Raw genomic sequence first — 9,797 nt, forward strand, 5'->3', positions numbered from 1 at the left:
CCATAGGAAATCATATGCTACGCAGCAAACCAAGGCAGAAGTCTGCTGGCACACGTTAGCCAGAGATGTGGGAGTAAGAGCAAACCTGCAGGTGTGCTGGAGGACTGGCTGCCGAGCAGAAAACTCACCCTCGATCCAACTCACCGATGCCTTTGGCCTCGAATGTACTTTCTGCCTGGGGTCAGGACTGACGTAAGAACAAGTCAGGATCAAGGCTAGTGAAGACGAGTGTATCCGCAACCGAGAGAAAACAGGAAAGAAGCAAGTACCAGAGACTGTATCATGAGGGTCCTCGTAGGACGTAGAAGATCCTTTCAAACTGGAAAATGTGAGAAGGGTCTACGAGGTGTGGGGAGACTGTGGGAAATGTAGAGACACTACCCAGGAGGTGTGCTCCACCCCTCGGCTCAGGACAAGGGGAGGGGGACAGTTACAACACCTAGAGCTGCAGGCTGAGAAATGTGCCTCCCTTCAATTACAGAACACTTCCTTTCTGGAAGGGAATGGGGGGTGCCTGTTGGGCAGAAGTCAAGGGACATATTCCTGGACTCCCTCTCCACCCTCTTCAGGTCCTCGAAAGACTCCCCGTTGAGTCCAGGTTAACACAGTCCATACAGGACAATGTTGTGGGCCGCAAAGAAGGATGCAAAAGGTTAGCCTGCGGGCACGGCAGAGCCAATAGAAGTTGTCCACTCTAAGCGCTTGTGCAATCCTGGTGAAAAATAATGAGGTTCTTCCCATGAGATACTTATTCATTACAAAGGAAAGATAGTAAGTTTCCAGTGAAAGAAACTAGCATTCTCTGCCTAGATGATCAAGTTGGCATCACAGTAATGGGTCAAATTGATGTCCTGCACCTCTCGCTATGATTTGCTGAGAAGAAATCCATACCTGAGACTGATCAGGAAGAACCATCAGACAAAGCCAGGCTGAGGGGCCGTCTACAAAATAATTAGCCCATCCATTTCAGAAATGCTCATGTCGCGAAAGACAAAGAGAGGCTGAGAATTGTCCCCGGTGAAAGGAGGCTAAAGAGACATTACAGCTGAAGGCAGCACATGACACAGGGTTTTCTTCTGCTACAAGGACATTATGGAACAAACAGTGAAATCCGAATTAGGTCTGTAAATCAGATAACAGTGTTATATCGATGTTAATTTCCTGATTTTGATTCTCGTACTGCAGTTACATAATAAAAAGCCCTTGTTTTGAAAACACGCACAATGAGATATTTGTGAGTAAAGATGCCTCATGTTTATTCTCAGACAGGTCAGGGGGAAAAAATGCACAGAGAGGAAGAAAAGAAAAAAAAAATCATAAAATGTAAACCTTTGGGTAATTTGGGTGAAGTATATGGAAGTTCTTTTACTCTTTTTTGCAATTTTTCTTTAAGTAGGAAATGATGTCAAAATAAGGGAAAAGATGAAAATGATGAGAACTGGTGCAATAGCCGAGGGGCTGGAGAGAGGGGACATATACAAGAATACATGGGAGGTAAAATGGATAAGATTCCAGAGATGAGTTATGTGTGAGGGTCTACGGTGAACATAAGACATATGATTTTGGCCATCGCATAGCGCAGATGGCATCATTTTCGTACTCTTAGCGTGAATTGCTAGGTTGTCTGAATAATTTATTAAATGTGCCCTGGCTAAAGAATCCAAATATCTATTTCTATAAATTGTTATTTTTCTATTGGATTGACAGGGTCAATTAAATATTAGTAGATTCAAAACAAGATCCTAAATATCCAGGTCATCAATAATAATAAGAGTTTAATGCTTTCCCCAAGAAAAGCCAGCGAATTGGGGATTTAGCCAGCAAGGGGCAAAAGAATGTCCCTGGCAAATCAGTGCCTCTTCTCTAATCTTCCCTGGGTTACAGAGCTAATTAGAGCTCTTTAAAAGCATCAGAACATTTAGAAAGCAAAGGTAATTCAGACCTGTGAGAGAGTGGTTACCTGAAACTCATCAGGGAAACAAGTTGTAAGAAAGAGCATTCCAGACTATTCTACTCTCATGTAAAACCCTTTTTTTCGCACAAAGTTGAGAAGGAAAATCATGTGTCTTATCGGCGTCCATCAATCTTGAATAGTCACCACGATGAGAAATTAGCCCCATTTCTCTGATCTTCCAGTGTGGCCTGTTCCAGGGTGCAAAGCCGAGTTGTTTAAAGTAACAAACATGCACCAAACACTTAACATTAACATCAGCCTTATCATCAGTGTCAAAGTAACAAATAGGCATAAACCACCATTCGCAGGAAATAGAGATTTAAGGTTATACACTTTAGGGTCTATTTCTTATAATAGTGTGTGTTTGGAGTTCCTGTTGTGGCTCAGAGGAAATGACCAGTATCCACGAGGAAGCGTGTTTGATCCCTGGCCTTGCCCGGTGGGTCAGGGGTGCAGTGTTGCTGTGAGCTGTGGTGCAGGTTGTGGATGTGGCTTAGATCCTACGTTGCTGTGGCTGCGGCATAGGCCAATAACTGCAGCTTTAATTCTAACCCTAACCCTAACCCTAACCCTAATAATATATATTCCTAGCCTGGGAACTTTCATACGCTGCTGGCGCAGCCCTAAACAAACAAACAAGCAAACAAACAAACAAAAATAGTGTAAGTTTTGTGGGACTAATTGTGATTATGGATTTAATACTTAACGAATGTGAATTTTATCTGTTTTTGTTATTCACAGTCCTAGTGACATGTTGGTTATTGCTAAAATACCTAAATATTGGTGGATTCTATTCAACAACCAGAAACTGGTGCCAAAAAGATTAGCTGCACCCACACTCAGCTACTGAGCTGAGAAGGCAATGATAATGAGATGAAATAGGCAAGTGGCTACTAATTGATGTTGTTGTTTTAAGAAGCTTCAAGGACCCAAACGAACCTATCTACGAAACAGAAACAGACTCACAGCCATAAAGAACAGACTTGTTGTTACCTAGCGGGAGGGGGAAAGGGGTAGGATGGACTGGGAGTTTGAGGTTAGTAGATGCAAACTATTGAATTTAGAATAGGAAAACAATGTCCTATTGTACAGCACAGGGAACTATAAATCTAATCTCCTGGGATAGACCACGATGGAAAATAATATTTACAAAGAATATATATACATACGTATGTATGTATGACTGGGTTACTTTGCAGTATAGCAGAAATTGCACAACATTGTAAATCAGCTACACTTTAATAATAATAATAAACCCATAGATTCTGCAGTGTTACCATTAGAAATTCCATTCTTTGAAATAATCATACCCAACAAGGTCCCCATTAAAAAGCAAATACGGTATGTCAGTTATACAGAAGGGTAAATCAGTGTATTAAATGTTTTGAAGGATGAGGATAACATCATAGTATTTATGTGTCTGGATGTGGAAGATTTTGAAATGGAGGAAAGGGCGGAGAATAAAGAGGTGCAAAGTTTTAGGAAAAAGAAAAATCTGCCTACTTCACAGCTTTCCATAGGACCAGCCCTAAAATTAAAGCCATGAGTGTGTGGGTTGTGTTTTCTTTAACTTCATCCAATCAGGACACTTTTTTCCAAGGCTACAATCTACCTCCCCAAACTGAGATAAACACATTGTAGCAGAATGAGAGGTGAGGAACAAGAGAGCAGAAACTCAAATAATAACTTGAATTTTCCAGAACACATGCCTTTAAATGTGGGAAATAGCATCAAAAATCATTAAGTAATCCAGGCTATTTTCTCATCTTCCCTATTTGCCTACCTTCCTAGGACCTGCCATTTCTATCATTCTCTCTCTGCCAAAAACCAAGCTTTATTCCAACACGTGAAAGAACATCCCTGAAGTCTGTGGCTGTTTGGAAGAATTTCTCCAAGTGTGGGGCTGAGCATCTTCAGTTAATTTTCAAAAAAGCATCTTCTTCTGTAGAGATATGTTTGGGATGACAGGATGCGAAGCACTGTACCTTAAGCCTCATTTTCAAACTGAGCATCCTCTTTAATTTTTCTCATCACACAGGGTAGACAGCTCCCTGGGACCCGTGTCTGATGAGAGCCCACAGGTCAACAGGAGGGTTCTTCCAACCAGGATCTGAAGGTAAACCATGACTATTCTCATGAACACGCTCTGGATAATGGCTGCTATTTAATCACGTCCACTGTTGCATCTCTTTCTCTCTGATAACTTCTGTTTTAATTTTCTCCTTTAGTGATAGAAAAAGAGCAAAGTAAAATTTAGCATATTTTTCTCCTAGTACTTTGTCATTAAACTATAATTCTAAACTTTTCCCACCCTGTTTCGTAACAGCAGATAAACCCCTAACCATATAAATCTTACGTGAAACTAACAATGTCATATGCCAATTACAAGTCAATTTTAAAAAATTTTTTTAATTTTAAAAATGTGTAAAAGACATACATCTCATAAAAATCCAACAAATGTATGGTCAGGTCCCATGTATATAAAATGGCATAATGCTTTCTATCTCATATAGTCATGGTACAGATGAAGTTATATTGCATGTGTTGAATATCTTGCACAGAATAGATGCTCAGGAAATGGCAGCTGTTATTTCCTATGATTAGTATTTTTAAAGCTGTCAATTCAAGAGCAGGATAGGGCCTGATAATGCTGAGAACATCTATGATACTGCTTAGCTTGTTATGCTGCTTTATAATTTCCAGTGCATTTTTGTGTGAATTGTCACACAGCCACCCTGTAAGGTAGATGGATAGTGTGATTGTATTAGTGTTTTATTGCTACATAACAAATTGCCACAAATTAGTGAAGTAAACAACATAAATTTATCTTACTGTTCTGTGTGTCAGAATTCCAACAAGGATGTCAGCAGGCTAAAATCATGGTGTAGGCAGCTGGGCTGTTTCCTTCTAGAGATGCTAGGGGAGAGTTCAATTCCTTGCTCATTCCGGTTGTGGGCAGAATTGAGTTTCTTGTAGCTGTAGGACTAAGGTCCCCTCCTTGCTGACTGTCAACTGAGAGCCGTTACGCCTTCCGAAGTCTGCCCCGTTCCTTGGCTTATAGCCTCTTCATTCCATCCATGCCAGCAACATTCATGCGAGTTCCACTCCTTTTTCAAATCTCTCCTTTCTCACCTGTCGTAACATCTCTCTGATTTGAGCCAGGAAAAGTTTCCAGGTTTTAAATGCTTGTGTGAATCGCTTGGGCCCCCTTGAAGACTCCAGAATAATGTTCCAGTTCAAGGTCCCTATCTTTAATTACATCTGCAAAACCAGTTTTATTGTGGCCACATGCACAGGTTCCCGGGATTAAGGCATGGACATTTTAGCAGGGCTTCATTAATTTTCCTTCCACACTTATTATCCTCATTTTACAGATAAGGGTGATGAAGATCAAAAAAGATAAGAGACGTGCAGAGGACATACAGCAAGCAGCAAAGAATGGTCTCAAATCCCAAAATTGTTTTACTTCAAACTCAAGTCAGTGTTCTTTCAACAATTTTTTTATCTGAAAGGCAACTCTGCATTTTTTCTCTTGCATCTTCACTCACTCCCCACCCACATGTAAACCCATAATTCCATTTATCTATGTTTAAGGCTGACATTCTTGTGGAATTAATGCATTTTCCAGAGCTTCCGCAAAGAAGCCAAAATTTAGTTGCACTTCCAGAGATTTTGATGTAATTTCTTTCAAAACTTAAACTATTGAAAGTCTTATCTGCCAACAATTGGATACTTTGAACTAGAGCTATAAAGAAAATATATTTCATGATGGGCTGAGTGCTAAAAGAAGTTTACTTCATGGTACAGGTTGTTTATCTCACAATTTTTCTCAAAAGATGTACTTAATAATTTGATACAAAACTGTTCAGTGTTCACTAGAACTGGTCACTTTGTAATTCTAGAAACTAATATTTTTAGCCTCCTTTCTTTTTTTTTTTTTTTTTTGTCTTTTCTAGGGCCGCTCCCACGGCATATGGAGATTCCCAGGCTGGGGGTCTAATCAGAGCTGTAGCCACCGGCCTACGCCAGAGCTACAGCAACTCGGGATCTGAGCTGCATCTGCAACCTACACCACAGCTCACGGCAACGTGGGATCCTTAACTGAGCAAGGCCAGGGATCGAACCTGCAACCTCATAGTTCCTGGTCAGATTCATTAACCACTGCGCCATGATGGGAATTCCTAGCTTCCTTTCTTGTTGCTAGGATTTAGAAACATAGTTTTAAATTTATTTACATGTGATTTCAAGTCAACCAGTAGGTATTTATTAAATCCATTAATAAACAGAAAATGTCAATAGGCAATTCAGGTGAATATGTGATGAACTGTAAAATTGTGAGGCCCAGATTGTATTCTGAAAAAATCATGCTCCTGAAATATAAGGAGACTGTTCTCATTAGAAACAGAAAATTCTCTTTAAAGAAAGATGGACAGTAAGTTCAGGTTGGTTGTATGCAGAAATATAGCTAGAACTGTGAAAGTCTGGCCATGATCAAATATATAGAAGAATAACTATAAAATGAATGTCTTTTATTTTTAAAAATCCTAAAAAATAAAGAGTAATCAGAGTATGCATTTTGTAATAAATTATATACTTTTATAAATTACAAAAGTAAATCAATAAAACTTTATAAAAAGACCAGGCCATGGAATAGATGCAGAAAAAATAGAGACATTAACGTTTTTCAGAAGGAAAGTGAAAATTCAGAAAAATAAGTGTGACGACAGTCCTGAATCTGAATTATAAGTGGAAGAAAAGAAGGACCAATAAACAGCCAGATGCTGTCCAGCCACCTAAGCCTGTGGTGATGAAGACAGTGTAGTCTAACAGCTGATTGGTTCTGGGTCAGACAAATATTGGTCTAAATGCTGGCTTTTTCATTTAGTAGCTCTTTGCCTTTGGGCAAGACACTTGATTACTCTGAGATTCAATTTTCCCATTAGTAAAACTGAGATGATAATATTATTTATTCACCTCATGGAATGAAACGAGAATGAAACGAGATGGTATTTATGAAGCACAGCATCTGGCACGTAGAAAACACTCAATAACTTTTAGCTGTTATTATCATCATCTTGATTTTTAAGCTTGGTGGCAATGGAAATGCTAAGAGATGGGACAAAGGTCATTTTGAAGGCAATATAACTAGGATACAGTAAATTCCTCCAGATGTCCTTACTGATCACTGAAGCGTAATTGTTTGGGAAGGTGGTACAGCCTAAAACCTGGCTTGATCTAGACCTTCACTCCAAATATGTCACCTTAAATCAGTTCTGTCCACATAGGGCAAAAAAGGGTCAGGATCATACTCTGGAGACTTTAGATTTAACAGGTGGTCCAACAGAACTTTCTACAGTAAAGGAAATCTTCTGTATTGGAGCTATCCAATATGGAAGACACTAGCCCCAAATGGCTACTGAGTCCTTAAAGTGTGGCTAGTGCAACTAAGGAACTGCTTGTTTCATTTTAATTTATTCGATCTTACTAATTAATTAACGATTTAATTTTAATTAAACGTGAATGGCCACATGCGACTGTCAGCTACCTTCCTAAACACCAGCATAGCTGCTGCCATATCCAAGCTGGTCATTGATAAGGACGTAAACTTTGAAGGGCATGTGCACCCCGTATTGCTGGCTGGTGGCTATAAGTACAGACAATGTACTCTCCAAAAGTAGGAGTAGATTAGAACAAAAGCTCCGGTCATGATCATCCTAGAACTAGGAAGTCCCACACTGCCTTTTACAATTCAAAGCTACCCGCTAAATATGCTTACATTATCTAGTAGTTGACATAAATATGAAGGATGAGTAGGGAAAAGGAAGTCAGTTAGGAGGTGAGAAAATAAAGTGAGAGACACTGAAGACAAAAGTTCACCTTGCCGTCAAGAAGTATGGGTCCATCTGCTCCTCTTAGTCTCTGGGTACGAAGTGGAGCTTGAGAGGAAGGAAAAAGGACGTAGTTTAATTTCACTTCTTCTTTTTGCCTTCTCCGTCTGTTCTTCCACTTCACCTCCAATTTAACCTTTCAGCCAACTGCATGCCTCCTCTATCTTCTTCCACAGTAGTAGCGGCACAGAGAGAAACAAGGATTCTGGGAAGCTCCTCTCCTTCATTTATGAAGTAGAGGAAACAAGACAGGGCAGATGGAGAAACTAACCCTGATGAAGTTGAACCAAAGGTCTCAGCTGGTCCCTGGGGGTGGGCTAGGGGCAGTGGAGCTTGAATGACCCCTGCGAAGGGTCCTGAATCATCCTGAATTAAGGCAAAGAGGCTGGTCCCTGAACTTCCCCCAGACCCAACACCAGTCAGTCATGGATTGCAGCTGTCCCTAGGGAGAAGGCATAGATGTGGGCACGGCAGCTTCCTGTGGCAAAGGACAATACCCAGACAAAGACGGAATTCCTGGAGAGGAAACTGACTACAGTTTGTCTCAGCAGCCAACACTCCCAGCTGTCGACAGAACAAGACCCATAAAACTGGGGCGAGTGGGGGAGGCGTCTGGGCAGCGTGCCACAGCCGCCAACAAACTTCTGACCCTGTCTTTGCCACAAGCAAGTGACCCTGAACCAGCCATTCAGCTTTCCTAAGCTTTCATTCCTTATCTGGATGCAAGGGAAGTGAAAGAAGTAAATTCTAACTGATATACTCTGTACTCTAACTTTTTAAGAACTATTCTAATTTTCTGTTTTGTTGTGGGTTTTTTTTTTTTCAAATTTGCTGTTTTTTGTTTTGTTTTGTTTTACTTTTTATTTTTTTATTTTTATTTTTTTTGCTTTTTAGGGCCATACTTGCAGCATATGAAAGTTCCCAGGCTAGGGGTTGAATCAGAGCTGCAGCTGCCGGCCTACACCCAACCATAGCAAAACCAGATTCTCAACCCATGAGCGAGACCAGAGGTCAAACCTGTGTCCTCATGGATACCAGTGGGGTTCTTAATCTGCTGAGCCACAGCAGGAACTCCAACAAATTTGCCGTTTTTTAAATATTCAAGGCAGGGTAAAGATAGGAGTTTTTTCCCTGAATTTTATAAAAAATTGATGGTTCTGTCAGTGCATTGCTTTATTTAAAATAACCTCAAAGTCAATACTTGAGGATTTCTGACTTTCTCTTATCAACAGCATCTTCAGTAGATGCAAACTATTGCCTTTGGAAGGGATAAGCAAGGACATCCTGCTGTACAGCACTGGGAACTGTATCTAGTCACTAATGGTGGAGCATGATAATGTGAGAAAAAGAATGTATATATGTATGTGTGACTGGGTCACCTTGCTGTACAGCAGAAAATTGACAGAACACTGTAAACCAGCTATAATGGAAAAAATAAAAATCATTAAAAAAACCCCAAAACATTCTGCATCTATTTACTCCAAGCTCCCAGTCCCTCCCACTCCCTAGGATCCTGTGCGTAGCCCTGGGAACTCTGTCTAGTCAGTTATGATGGAACACGTAATGTGAGAAAAAGGGCATATGTATACCTGGATGTGTGACTGGGTCACCGTGCTGTGCAGTAGAAAAAATATATATATAAAGAAATACAAAAAGTAAAATGAAATGCAGATTTTAAAAAAACCCAGCGTCTTCACAAGGAATATGACTTTTATTGTGCTTCCAAGTTTTGTCACTGTGCAGTGAGATCCCTTGCTGTATGTTGTGACCGTGAGTTACGTCTATTCACCTTTAAACACAAGCACACATACGCACACACAAAGACCAGCTTTAACTAATGAATCTAAAAAGACTTTAGAATACAATCTTTTTTTGTTTTTTGTTTTTGTCTTTTTGCCTTTTTGCCTTTTCTAGGGCCGCTTCCTCGGCATATGGAGGTTCCCAGACTAGGGGTC

General features: G+C 40.3%; 1 long non-coding RNA gene across 1 annotated transcript in view; it reads left to right on the top strand.

The window, feature by feature from the left end:
* LOC146403586 (uncharacterized) overlaps window positions 1-9,295 on the top strand; it is a 403,397-nt gene extending 394,102 nt beyond the window's left edge. Inside the window, exons 6-7 of the long non-coding RNA XR_014804494.1 lie at window positions 3,993-4,070; window positions 5,329-9,295. This is a non-coding gene — a long non-coding RNA (uncharacterized LOC146403586). The remainder of the gene's footprint in view (window positions 1-3,992; window positions 4,071-5,328) is intronic.
* The last annotated feature ends 502 nt before the right edge of the window (window positions 9,296-9,797 follow it).

This window comes from Sus scrofa, chromosome 5 (genome assembly GCF_054392235.1).
Source record: "Sus scrofa isolate SSC_HxYL_T2T_F1_AM1 chromosome 5, Sscrofa_HxYL_maternal_Yorkshire_Landrace_v2.0, whole genome shotgun sequence".
NCBI classification, from domain to species: Eukaryota; Metazoa; Chordata; class Mammalia; order Artiodactyla; family Suidae; genus Sus; species Sus scrofa.